Here is an 11,109-nt window from a genome sequence, read left to right as displayed (position 1 = left end):
CAAATACAGTACTGATATTACTACTGTTTTACCCTAATACCACTAATACAGTACTGATATTACTACTGTTTTAACCTAATACCACTAATACAGTACTGATATTACTACTGTTTTAACCTAATACCACTAATACAGTACTGTTATTATCACAGTTTTAACCAAATAGGTAGCTTAGTGGTGAAGAGCGCTGTCCCAGCAACCGAAAGGTCGCTGGTTCCAATCGCCGACCAGGTGAAAAATGACATTCCACAGTTGCTGGTGGACCAAAATGTTTTTAGGCCCTGTTAGTAATACTATCATCATGATTAGTTTACCTGGGAACTCCTGTTAGTAATACTTTAACTCCTGTTAGTAATACTATCATCATGATTAGTTTACCTGGGACCTCCTGTTAGTAATACTATCATCATCATTAGTTTACCTGGGAACTCCTGTTAGTAATACTATCATCATCATTAGTTTACCTGGGAACTCCTGTTAGTAATACTATCATCATCATTAGTTTACCTGGGAACTCCTGTTAGTAATACTATCATCATGATTAGTTTACCTGGGAACTCCTGTTAGTAATACTATCATCATCATTAGTTTACCTGGGAACTCCTAATAGTAATACTATCATCATCATTAGTTTACCTGGGAACTCCTGTTAGTAATACTATCATCATCATTAGTTTACCTGGGAACTCCTGTTTGACCGTCGGACGGAACTCTGCTGAGAACACAAAGAAGGCAGACCTGAGGGAGGAAGAGGAAGTATACCCTAATACCCTAATAGAAAATGACTCAAGTAAAAGTCACCTAGTAAAATACTACTTGAGTAAAAATAGTAAAAGTATAAATCATTTCAAATTCCTTATATTAAGCAAAACAGACAGCACCATTTTCTTTTCTTTTTCAGACAGCCAGGGGTACACTCCAACACTCAGACATAATTTACAAAGGAAGCATGTGTGTTTAGTGAGTCAGCCAGTTCAGAGGCAGTAGGGATGACCAGAATGTTCTCTTGAGAAGTGCGTGAATTTGACCATTTTCCTGTCCTGCTAAGCATAAAAAATGTAACAAGTACTTTTGGGTGTCAGGGAAAATTGATGGAGCAAAAAGTAACAGTTAAGTACAGATACCCTAAAAAACGACCTAAGTAGTACTTTAAAGTAGTTTTACTTAAGTATTTCACATCACTGCTGATAATTAATTCATAAACACCTGATGGCAGAGAGAGAGGGTGATGGTCAAAACTTGGTAGCCTATGTAAGCCGTGTCAGCTGGGGCTGAATAGTCTTGAACGATCCTTGGACAGTGTATACACAGATAGAGCGCGCACGCACACTCCCTGTCTTGTCTGTCAGGAAAGCCATCAATCATTGAAGGCAGCTAGCTAGTTTGCTAGATAACTTACTAACGTTACTTGTTCGTGGCCCTTATTATAACTAACCTATAGAAGCTAGCTAGATGGAGCGATGGTCAGGTAACGTCAGATAGTCACATAGCTTTTACTTTGAAACCGCTAGAACACGTATCCTGTAGCAGACCCTCCTCTCTACGCCCACACTGTCTCTGTTCATTAATTCAATCTTCTAGACGACATTAGAAAAATGAATTCATGCAGTCGAAATTATTATCCGTCTTCGTTGTTTAAGGTCGGATATTGCTTAAAATAACCGTACACGGATCAATCCGATCGGATTACTGTTTTTATACTGACCTGTTGGAATATAAAATGATGAAAATGGAAAGGAAAATGTTTTTTATGACATTGTGTACTGTACTCTTCTTTACAAACTGTGTTTCAGGTGAGTCAAGTGGCAATTAAAATATAGCCTACAATCCTAAAAGCTGTACACTAGACAAATAGTATGGATAAATAAAATACTTATGCATATCGGCCTACTGCATTATTTAAAAGCCATAATGTCCAAATGTTTTGTTGCCAACTTCTTGGGACCAGCCTGGTTTACAGTACAGGCAATGTACCCTGTGACCCTCTTATGAAAAGGCACACTGTCCCTAATTATTTACCTTTCACTCAATGTCTAACATTACATGTAGTTAACTGATCTTGCTCTTCTTGTAGGGGACTATCCCAAGGCACAGAATGTTTCCTGGTTGTCGATCAACTTCAAAACACTGCTTATGTGGGATCCTGAACCTTCCAACTTTTCATACACCGTTGAATATTCTGTGTAAGTAATTAATTTACATACTGATTACTGGTTTTTGCACTTACAGGAAGAGATAACAATGAAATATTAAAAATATGTTGCCTATAACCACGTTATTGTCACGAATTCAGCCGAGACTGCTCCTCCTCCTTGCTCGGGCAGGCTTTGGCGTTCGTCGTCACCGGAGTACTAGCTGCCACCGATCTATGTTTCTGTGTTCTACTTGTTTTGTCTATATTGCACACACCTGGTTCCAATTACAATAATTTGTTTCCCTATTTTACCCTCTGGTTCCCGCATGGTGTTGTGCGTGAATGTTCGTTGTCATTGACATGCGAGTCGGTATTTTCTTCCCTGCGTGGAAGATATGTTTATTTACTTGTGACAAGTAAAGTACGTCGTTGACTAAGTTCTGTGTCCTGCACCCGACTCTGTCCTACCGCTACACACTGACGCATGACAGTTATCGTGGGAGGTCTGCACTAACCTATTCCCAGACTCAGTCTCTGACCCTGAAGAGTCAGGGTGATGTGTTGGAAGGCAGTAGGAGGGCAGAACTGATGCGGTCAGACTACACTATTGATCTGCCAAAAGAGTTTTCAGAATTATACACAGAAAACGCCTAATTTGCATATTTCCCAGGGTTCATTTTCTTTTTGAGTAAATTGTAGAGTTAACACCCTTGACTGTATTTGTTAGTTGCTGAATTCATTCCATGTAAAGTCCTGTGGCTTTCAACAAGTGAGTTCCTAGGCGAATGTTATCATTAAAATTAAACTCTGTGACAATACATTACATACTGTATATCATAAGGCCTTACTTATTGGTCTAGTTGATGGCCCTTTTTTACTCTAACACAGTGGTGTTACAAAACTCCTGGTTAAAATGCCACATCAGGCCTGCAAGTCACGTTATGCTGGCTTGTAAAGTAATGTGGAATTGCTATTGCAATGCAGCCAGAGTTAGGACATCCACGTTAGATTTTTTTATTCACCTGCAACCTGCATTCAGAATTAATTGGCAGGGTTAGTAAACTTGATTAAAAAAAACACTACTTAAACCATTTAAATGGGAACAACCATTTCAGTAATGGGTGCAATACATCTTACTAACTGATTGGATTAGTTTAGAAAAATGTGTTATTTATCTTTGTGTAGCATAAGATTAATCAATCAATCAATGTAGACTACATGCAAAAACACAGATATTAAAAACAATCCTAAAAAATCTACCTGCAGTAGAGCATGCTGGGAAATATGAAAGAGATGGGTGTGGATTTGATGGGACTGTTTTAATGTCCACAGTGTAAAACAATAACTCTGGTTATTAACACCAATACTGGGGGTTCTTTTACACTACCGAGTGTTCTTTTACACCACTTTAACTCCTGAATCAACACTAGAAATGTTACTGAAAATTCAACACTGGCCAATTTGCAGTGTACTGGCAAATAGATCAAGGGGTTTTGGAGCTGAAAAAATAAAGAATACAAATCTTTGTTTTAGTGAAGTGCAATGTGTGTGATATGTGGTGCAGAGGCCTGCAAGTCAAAGATTAACATTTGGTACTTTTCTTATTGTTGAACTAAGATTCCAATCCAGACCCAATGAACGACCTAAATGCAACAAAAAAACATGTTTGAAGATAATAATAATCCTTTGACTGAAACCTACCATTATGTCTATTTCAGTGTTGGCCAGAACAGAGAGAGGAACGCTAACAGTATCAGAATGATGTTGTGACTCAAACATAAATATCTTCTTTATTTCAGAATTGGTCAGAACAGAGAGAAGAACCAACACTGTATCAGGACTATGGCGACAGAGTGTGACCTGTCCAACTCTCTCGGGGACCTGAAGGCCATATACTCCGCTGATGTCCTCTCAAAACCCCTACTTGGTGTGAACTCTGACCTCATAGAGTTCCCCCACACAAGGTCGGAGAGGTTCACCCCTTACAATGACAGTAGGTACCCCACCATACAATGACACATTTTCCGCATGCCCTGATACATGGCTGTTGACACCTGTGGTGCCATAGGAATCAACAGCCATGTATCAGGGCACATTTTCTGCATGCCAGTGTTGAAATGTTGGTCATTCCATAAATCACTGGGAGAAAGAAGACTTTCTTTGTTTTCTATTCCAACTGCATGCCAGTGTCACCAAGTGGCGCCAGGTGTGACAAGCAAGCATGTCAACCTCTCGTGTTATTTCCCTTCCAGCGCTTATAGGCAGACCTGAGTTCAAGATTGAGGTGAGCAAAGACAAGAAGAAGATCACCCTGTATGTAGAAGACCCTCCCACAGCCCTGTTCAATGAGCAGAACCAACAGAGAACCATCCGGGATGTCTTTGCTGATGAGCTGCAGTACAAAGTCACCTTCGGGAAAGCAACAAGCAGGGGCAAGGTAAGCTCAAAGGGGAGGGTAATAAAAATGGCAGCCCTACACTTTCCTAAAAGTACTGTAGGGCCTGGGGTCGAAGCAAATGACATAGAGGACATTTGTCAATGATGTAGGCTCCTTAAAGGAGCAAGTCAAGGAATTTAATTATGCTGAACAAAAATATAAAAGTAACATGTAAAGTGTTGGTCCCATGTTTGATGAGCTGAAATAAAAGATCCCATAAATGTTCCATACGCAAAAAAGCATATTTCTCTCAAATTTTTGTGCACACATTTCTTTACATCCCTGTTTGTTAGCATTTCTCCTTTGCCAAGATAACTCATCCATCTGACAGGAGTGGCATATCAAGAAGCTGATTATACAGCATGATCATTACACAGGTGCACCTTGTGCTGGAGACAATAAATGGCCACTCTAAAATGTGAAGTTTTGTCACACAATGCAATGCCGCAGATGTCTCAAGTTTTGAGGGAGCATTAAATTGTCATGCTGACTGCAGGAATGTCCACCAGAGCTGTTGCCAGAGCTGTTGCCAGAGCTGTTTTAGAGAATTTGGTAGTACGTCCAACTGGCCTCACAACCGCAGACCACGTGTAACCACGCCAGTCCAGGACCTCCACATCCGGCTTCTTCACCTGTAGGATGATCTGAGATGAGCCACCCAGAGAGCTGATGAAACTGTGGGTTTGAACAACTGAAGAATTTCTGCACAAACTGTCAGAAACTGTCTCAAGGAACCTCATCTGCGTGCTCGTCGTCCTCACCAGAGTCTTGACCTGACTGCAGTTCGGTGTCGTAACCGACTTCAGAGGGCAAATGCTCACCTTCGATGGCCACTTGCATGCTGGAGAAGTGTGCTCTTCACGGATGAATCCCGGTTTCAACTGTACCGGGCAGATGGCGTTGTGTGGGCGAGTGGTTTGCTGATATCAACATTGTGAACAAGAGTGCCCCATGGTGGCGGTGGAGTTATGGTATGGGCATGTATAAGCTACGGACAACAAGCACAAATGTATTTTATCGATGGCAATTTGAATGCACAGAGATACGGTGACGAAATCCTGAGACCTATTGTCGTGCCATTCATCAGCCGCCATCGCCTCATGTTTCAGGATGATTTTGCACGGCCCCATGTCGCAAGGAGCTGTACAAAATTCCTGGAAGCTGAAAATGTCCCAGTTCTTTCATGGCCTGCATTCTCACCAGCCATGTCACTCATTGAGCATGTTTGGGATGCTCTGGATAGCCGTGTACGACAGCATGTTCCAGTTCCTGCCAATATCCACCAACTTCGCACAGACATTGAAGAGGAGTGGAACAACATCAACAGCCTGATCAACAGGCCACAGTCAACAGCCTGATCAACTCTATGCGAAGGAGATGTGTCATGCAGCATGAGGCAAATGATGGTCACACCAGATACTGACTGTTTTTCTGATCCATGCCGCTACCTTTTTTTTAAGGTATCTGTGACCAACAGATGCATATCTGTATTCCCAGTCATGTGAAATCCATAGATAAGGACCTAATTAATTTATTTCAATTGACTGATTTCCTTAAATGAACTGTAACTCAGTAAAATCTTTGAAATTGTTGCATGTTGCGTTCATATTTTTGTTTTTGTTCAGTGTAAATTAAATGCATTAAGTGGATGATATGAGTTTGGCCAATCTTACTTCTGATTATATTGCATGGGAAATCTCTCTATGTGTGTTATGAATATATGATTGTTTTATGATAGTAAAACAGTAATGAACAAGTTATACAAATTAAATACATAAGAAAAGACATAATATAACCCCTTCTTTATGTAATTCTCCCTCTAGAAAACAAAGATCTCTGCAAGCAGTGAGATAGAGCTAGAAGAGGGGGATGTAGATCCTGGGGTGAGTTACTGCTTCAACGTGCAGGCCTACATCCCCTCCCGCAGCACAGACAAACAGCTGGGAGAGCTCAGTCAAAGACAGTGCTCACCGGGCGACGGAAAGTATTTATTTGAAGGTAAGGATACTAGCAATGCCAAGGTCATGGGTTCAAGTCCCGCAGGGATCACATACACATACTAAAAATGTATGCACTCACTGTCACTATACTGGAAGTGGCTTTGGATTAAAGCATCTGCTAAGTGGTATACGTATATATTATCGTGATAAATAGTACTACTGAGGTGTACTGTAGCAGGGTTGGTGTCTTTTATTCTCTAGTATACATTTCTGCCTCACGGGAAAGCCTTGATCTTTTTGACAAGTTGTGTTCATTAAGGACATTTGTTCCTGTTTTAATATATTCTGTAACTCGATAATTCATGTTGGCCATTATACATTCTTCTCCAGAGTATCGGATCGGAGTGATCACTGGGTTCATCCCAGTCTTTTGGGGGCCCTAAGCGAGATTCGGTTGTGGGAAGCCTCCCACCTCGCGGCAAAACATTTTAGTGGAGACGGTAGAGAGAAGTTTTAAGTTAATTTCCTACAATTCTACACATTTTGCCATATAGAAAATATATTCATGCTTTAAAGGTCTCAGTAGATAGTTTATATGTTTAAACTAAATTGTTTTGCATGAGCATTGTCTGGAGATCTTTAATATATATTAATACCAAACAGTTAGATGACAGAACATGATGTAAAATAATCAAACCAAAACTGTGGAATCTGGTCATATTATGGTACTCTGTTTGATTTTAATGGCATTTTCATAATAAAGTCTTATCATTAATTTGTGGTAATGTGTTTATCTTTGATATGAGACATTGTTGAAGAGTGGGGGCACTCCCTTTAAGAGTGTGCTCCTAATCTCAGCTCGTTACCTGTATAAAAGACACCTGGGATCCAGAAATCTTTCTGATTGAGAGGGGGTGTCAAATACTTATTTCCCTCATTAAAATGCAAATCAATTTATAACATTTTTGAGATGCGTTTTTCTGGATTTCTTTGTTGTTATTCTGTCTCTCACTGTTCAAATAAACCTACCATTAAAATTATAGACTGATCATTTCTTTGTCAGTGGGCAAACATACAAAATCAGCAGGGGATCAAATACTTTTTTCCCTCACTGTATATATACAGTTGAAGTCGGATGTTTACATAAGAATGTGAAATGTCAGAATAATAGTAGAGAGAATGATTTATTTCAGCTTTTATTTATTTCATCACATTCCCATTGGGTCAGAAGTTTACATACACTCAATTAGTATTTGGTAGCATTGCCTTTAAATTGTTTAACTTGGGTTGAGGTCAGGGCTTTGTGATGGCCACTCCAATACCTTGACTTTGTTGTCCTTAAGCCATTTTGCCACAACTTTGGAAGTATGCTTGGGGTCATTGTCCATTTGGAAGATCATTTGCGACCAAGCTTTAACTTCCTGACTGATGTCTTCAGATGTTGCTTCAATATATCCACATCATTTTCCTTCCTCATGATGCCATCTATTTTGTGAAGTGCACCAGTCCCTCCTGCAGCAAAGCACCCCCACAGCATGATGCTGCCACCCCTGTGCTTCACGGTTGGGATGGTGTTCTTCGGCTTGCAAGCAACCCCCTTTTTCCTCCAAACATAACAATGGTCATTATGGCCGAACAGTTCTATTTTTGTTTCATCAGACCAGAGGACATTTCTCCAAAAAGTACGATCTTTGTCCCCATGTGCAGTTGCAAACTGTAGTCTGGCTTTTATATGGCGGTTTTAGAGCAGTGGCTTCTTCCTTGCTGAGTGGCCTTTCAGGTTATGTCGATATAGGACTCGTTTTACTGTGGATATAGAGACTGTTGTACCTGTTTCCTCCAGCATCTTCACAAGGTCCTTTGCTGTTGTTCTGGGATAGATTTGCACTTTTTGCACCAAAGTACGTTAATCTCTAGGAGACAGAACGCGTCTACTTCATGAGCGGTATGACGGTTGCGTGGTCCCATGGTGTTTATACTTGCGTACTATTGTTTGTACAGATGAACGTGGTACCTTCAGACGTTTGGAAATTGCTCCCAAGGATGAACCAGACTTGTGGAGGTCTACCATTTTTTTCTGAGGTCTTAGCTGATTTCTTTTGATTTTCCCATGATGTCAAGCAAAGAGGAACTGAGTTTGAAGGTAGGCCTTGAAATACATCCACAGGTACACCTCCAATTGACTCAAATGATGTCACTTAGCCTATCAGAAGCAGTCAATTTAGTGCATGTAAACTTCTGACCCACTGGAATTGTGATACAGTGAATTATAATTGAAATAATCTGTCTGTAAACAATTGTTGGAAAAATTACTTGTGTCATGCACAAAGTAGATGTCCTAACCTACTTGCAAAAACGATAGTTTGTTAACAAGAAAATTGTGGAGTGGTTGAAAAACGAGTTTTAATGACTCCAACCTAAGTGTATGTAAACTTCCGACTTCAACTGTACATTGTACATACTTTTGGCCCTGTGTAGCTCAGTTGGTAGAGCATGGCGCTTGCAATGCCAGGGTTGTGGGTTCGTTTCCCAAGGGGGTATGAAAAAATAAAATAATGTATGCACTCACTAACTGTAAGTCGCTCTGGATAAGAGTGTCTGCTAAATGACTAAAATGTAAAAATGTAAAGAAAGACTGCTACTTAAATACTGTGGTTGGTTTGTATTACCTTATAAATTAAATTAAAGTATAGTGGCTAGTGGGGTTCTGCTTGGGGTGAGTGGGTCCTCCGAGAGACTGAAATGGGATGAGTGGGGGCCTCACGCACACCTCAGAGAAGTGTCTGATGCCCTCCCAGTCACCCCATCCCAATCCCCCGGATATAGCCCCTCTCCATTCTCACCAATAACCACCATTACATCTTAATTGTAATGATAAACAATGAATAATAATGATTTAACATCCTTTCCTAATCTGTCCAGAACTCTAATTCATTTTACCACGGGTTTACAAGTCATAAAAAAGAAAAGAAAAACAATTACATTGAAGTATAATGAAGTCCTTCCTTCCTTCCTTCCTTCTCTCTCTCCCAAACCAAATCCATCCCTCTCCACCACCCCCTCCCTGTTCCCCACCCCTTTACCCCGACCAAGCCAAGCTTATCCCCACCTCCCATCTTTACTCCCCTTTGCCCCCCCAAAGCCAAGCTTGTCCCACCCTCATATCCTTACCCACCCTTGCACCCCCCAAGCCAAGCTTATCACCACCTCCCCTCCTTGCCCTCCCTTACCCACCCAAGCCCAGTTTATCCCCACCTCTGTCTTCCCCCCCTCCCCTCTTCTCATACACCTCTACACCCCTCTATACATCCACCCACTCATCCATTCTCCTTCATTTACACACAACATACACCCCATGCCTCTGCACACCCACTCTCTCCCGCCCTCCCTCCCACACACATCCACATTCACCCTCCCTCACTTTCCCATTCATATGCACTGACACATACCCACACATACACCCACTCTCACACTCTCACCCACACACACACACATCCATAGAACAATTATTGACAATTATTGACTTACATGCTATAGTTCCTCTTTTATATTGTCTTTCCAGTGTCCATGTATCTCACTGGCATTGTCTTATTCTATCGTTACTTCCTGGAGAAGAACAGTTACTTGGGGACAATAGAGTCTAAATTGTATTGGGGGGAGGGGGAAGGAATATTGTCTCAATTTACGGTAAGCTGGTCTTGGGCATCACTGTATGTAGCCTAGTGTGCATATCTGTTTTTTCCGCTTCTGCCTCTCCTCAGGGCATTGAGCAATCTTTCAACTGGAAAGGTTTGCTGCAGCCTGTTCAGGGCTTTATCGGCACTTGTGAACTCCATTCTCTGTGTTCCCTTCCATACCCACAGTACTGTTGAGTTGAGACTTTATTCCTTTTTCCTCCAGCGACTGTCTGATCGTAATTAATTGCTGGCGTTTTTTCCTCAGTCTAGCAGACAGGTCCTGGAAAAATCAAATGGACTGGCCATGGACCTTGATCTCCTTTCCCCCTCAGAATGTTGACTTTGGTCTGATAGTTCTTTACATTAAAGATTCCCAATGCAAGGGTATTTAGCATTCTTCTGATTCACGCCGATCCGATGGCATCGGTCCAGATCCTCCGTCGACACATCCACGCCAAGCTCCTCCGATATCAGCTTGATCACGTAGCTGGAAAGGTCCCCTTTTTCCTCATCCTCTGATAAGGATAATATTCTCATATTATTTTGTCTCAATCTGTTTTCTAGCTGATCCAATTGATTATTTAATCCGTCACTGATTGAGTGCAGTCTAATCTTCTAGAATAGGCCTATACTTGGATAATGCCATGCCCATGACAGTGTGAGTGATCGTATGCAATGGTGAGTATCTGTCATGACATTACCTTAAACAAATGTGTCCATGTTACAATACAGGGAGACAAATGCACTAACATGTACTAATTATTTACAAATCATAAAATGTCCGGTGAGGCAGACCTGTCCCAACGGGAAGGAAGCCCATCTGTCCTGCATTCAGTGACACCAGCCCAACACACCCACCTCAGCGCTGGGAGGGGGCATTGTTTCCTGGGTGAGTCATCGAGGTAAGGAGGGGTCTCTCTT

At 41.3% G+C, this 11,109-nt stretch overlaps 1 pseudogene across 1 annotated transcript; it reads left to right on the top strand.

Moving 5' to 3' along the window:
- Positions 1–1,553: 1,553 nt before the first annotated feature.
- LOC311123886 (tissue factor-like) lies at positions 1,554–7,551 on the top strand (annotated as a pseudogene). The gene is made up of 6 exons: positions 1,554–1,793; positions 2,075–2,183; positions 3,934–4,127; positions 4,387–4,571; positions 6,395–6,569; positions 6,902–7,551. The product of its transcript is annotated as a tissue factor-like (transcript).
- Positions 7,552–11,109: the final 3,558 nt, after the last annotated feature.

Source organism: Coregonus lavaretus (genome assembly GCF_964263955.1).
Source record: "Coregonus lavaretus genome assembly, contig: HAP1_SCAFFOLD_1637, whole genome shotgun sequence".
NCBI lineage: Eukaryota > Metazoa > Chordata > Actinopteri > Salmoniformes > Salmonidae > Coregonus > Coregonus lavaretus.
This window is presented reverse-complemented; position numbering and strand designations above follow the sequence as displayed.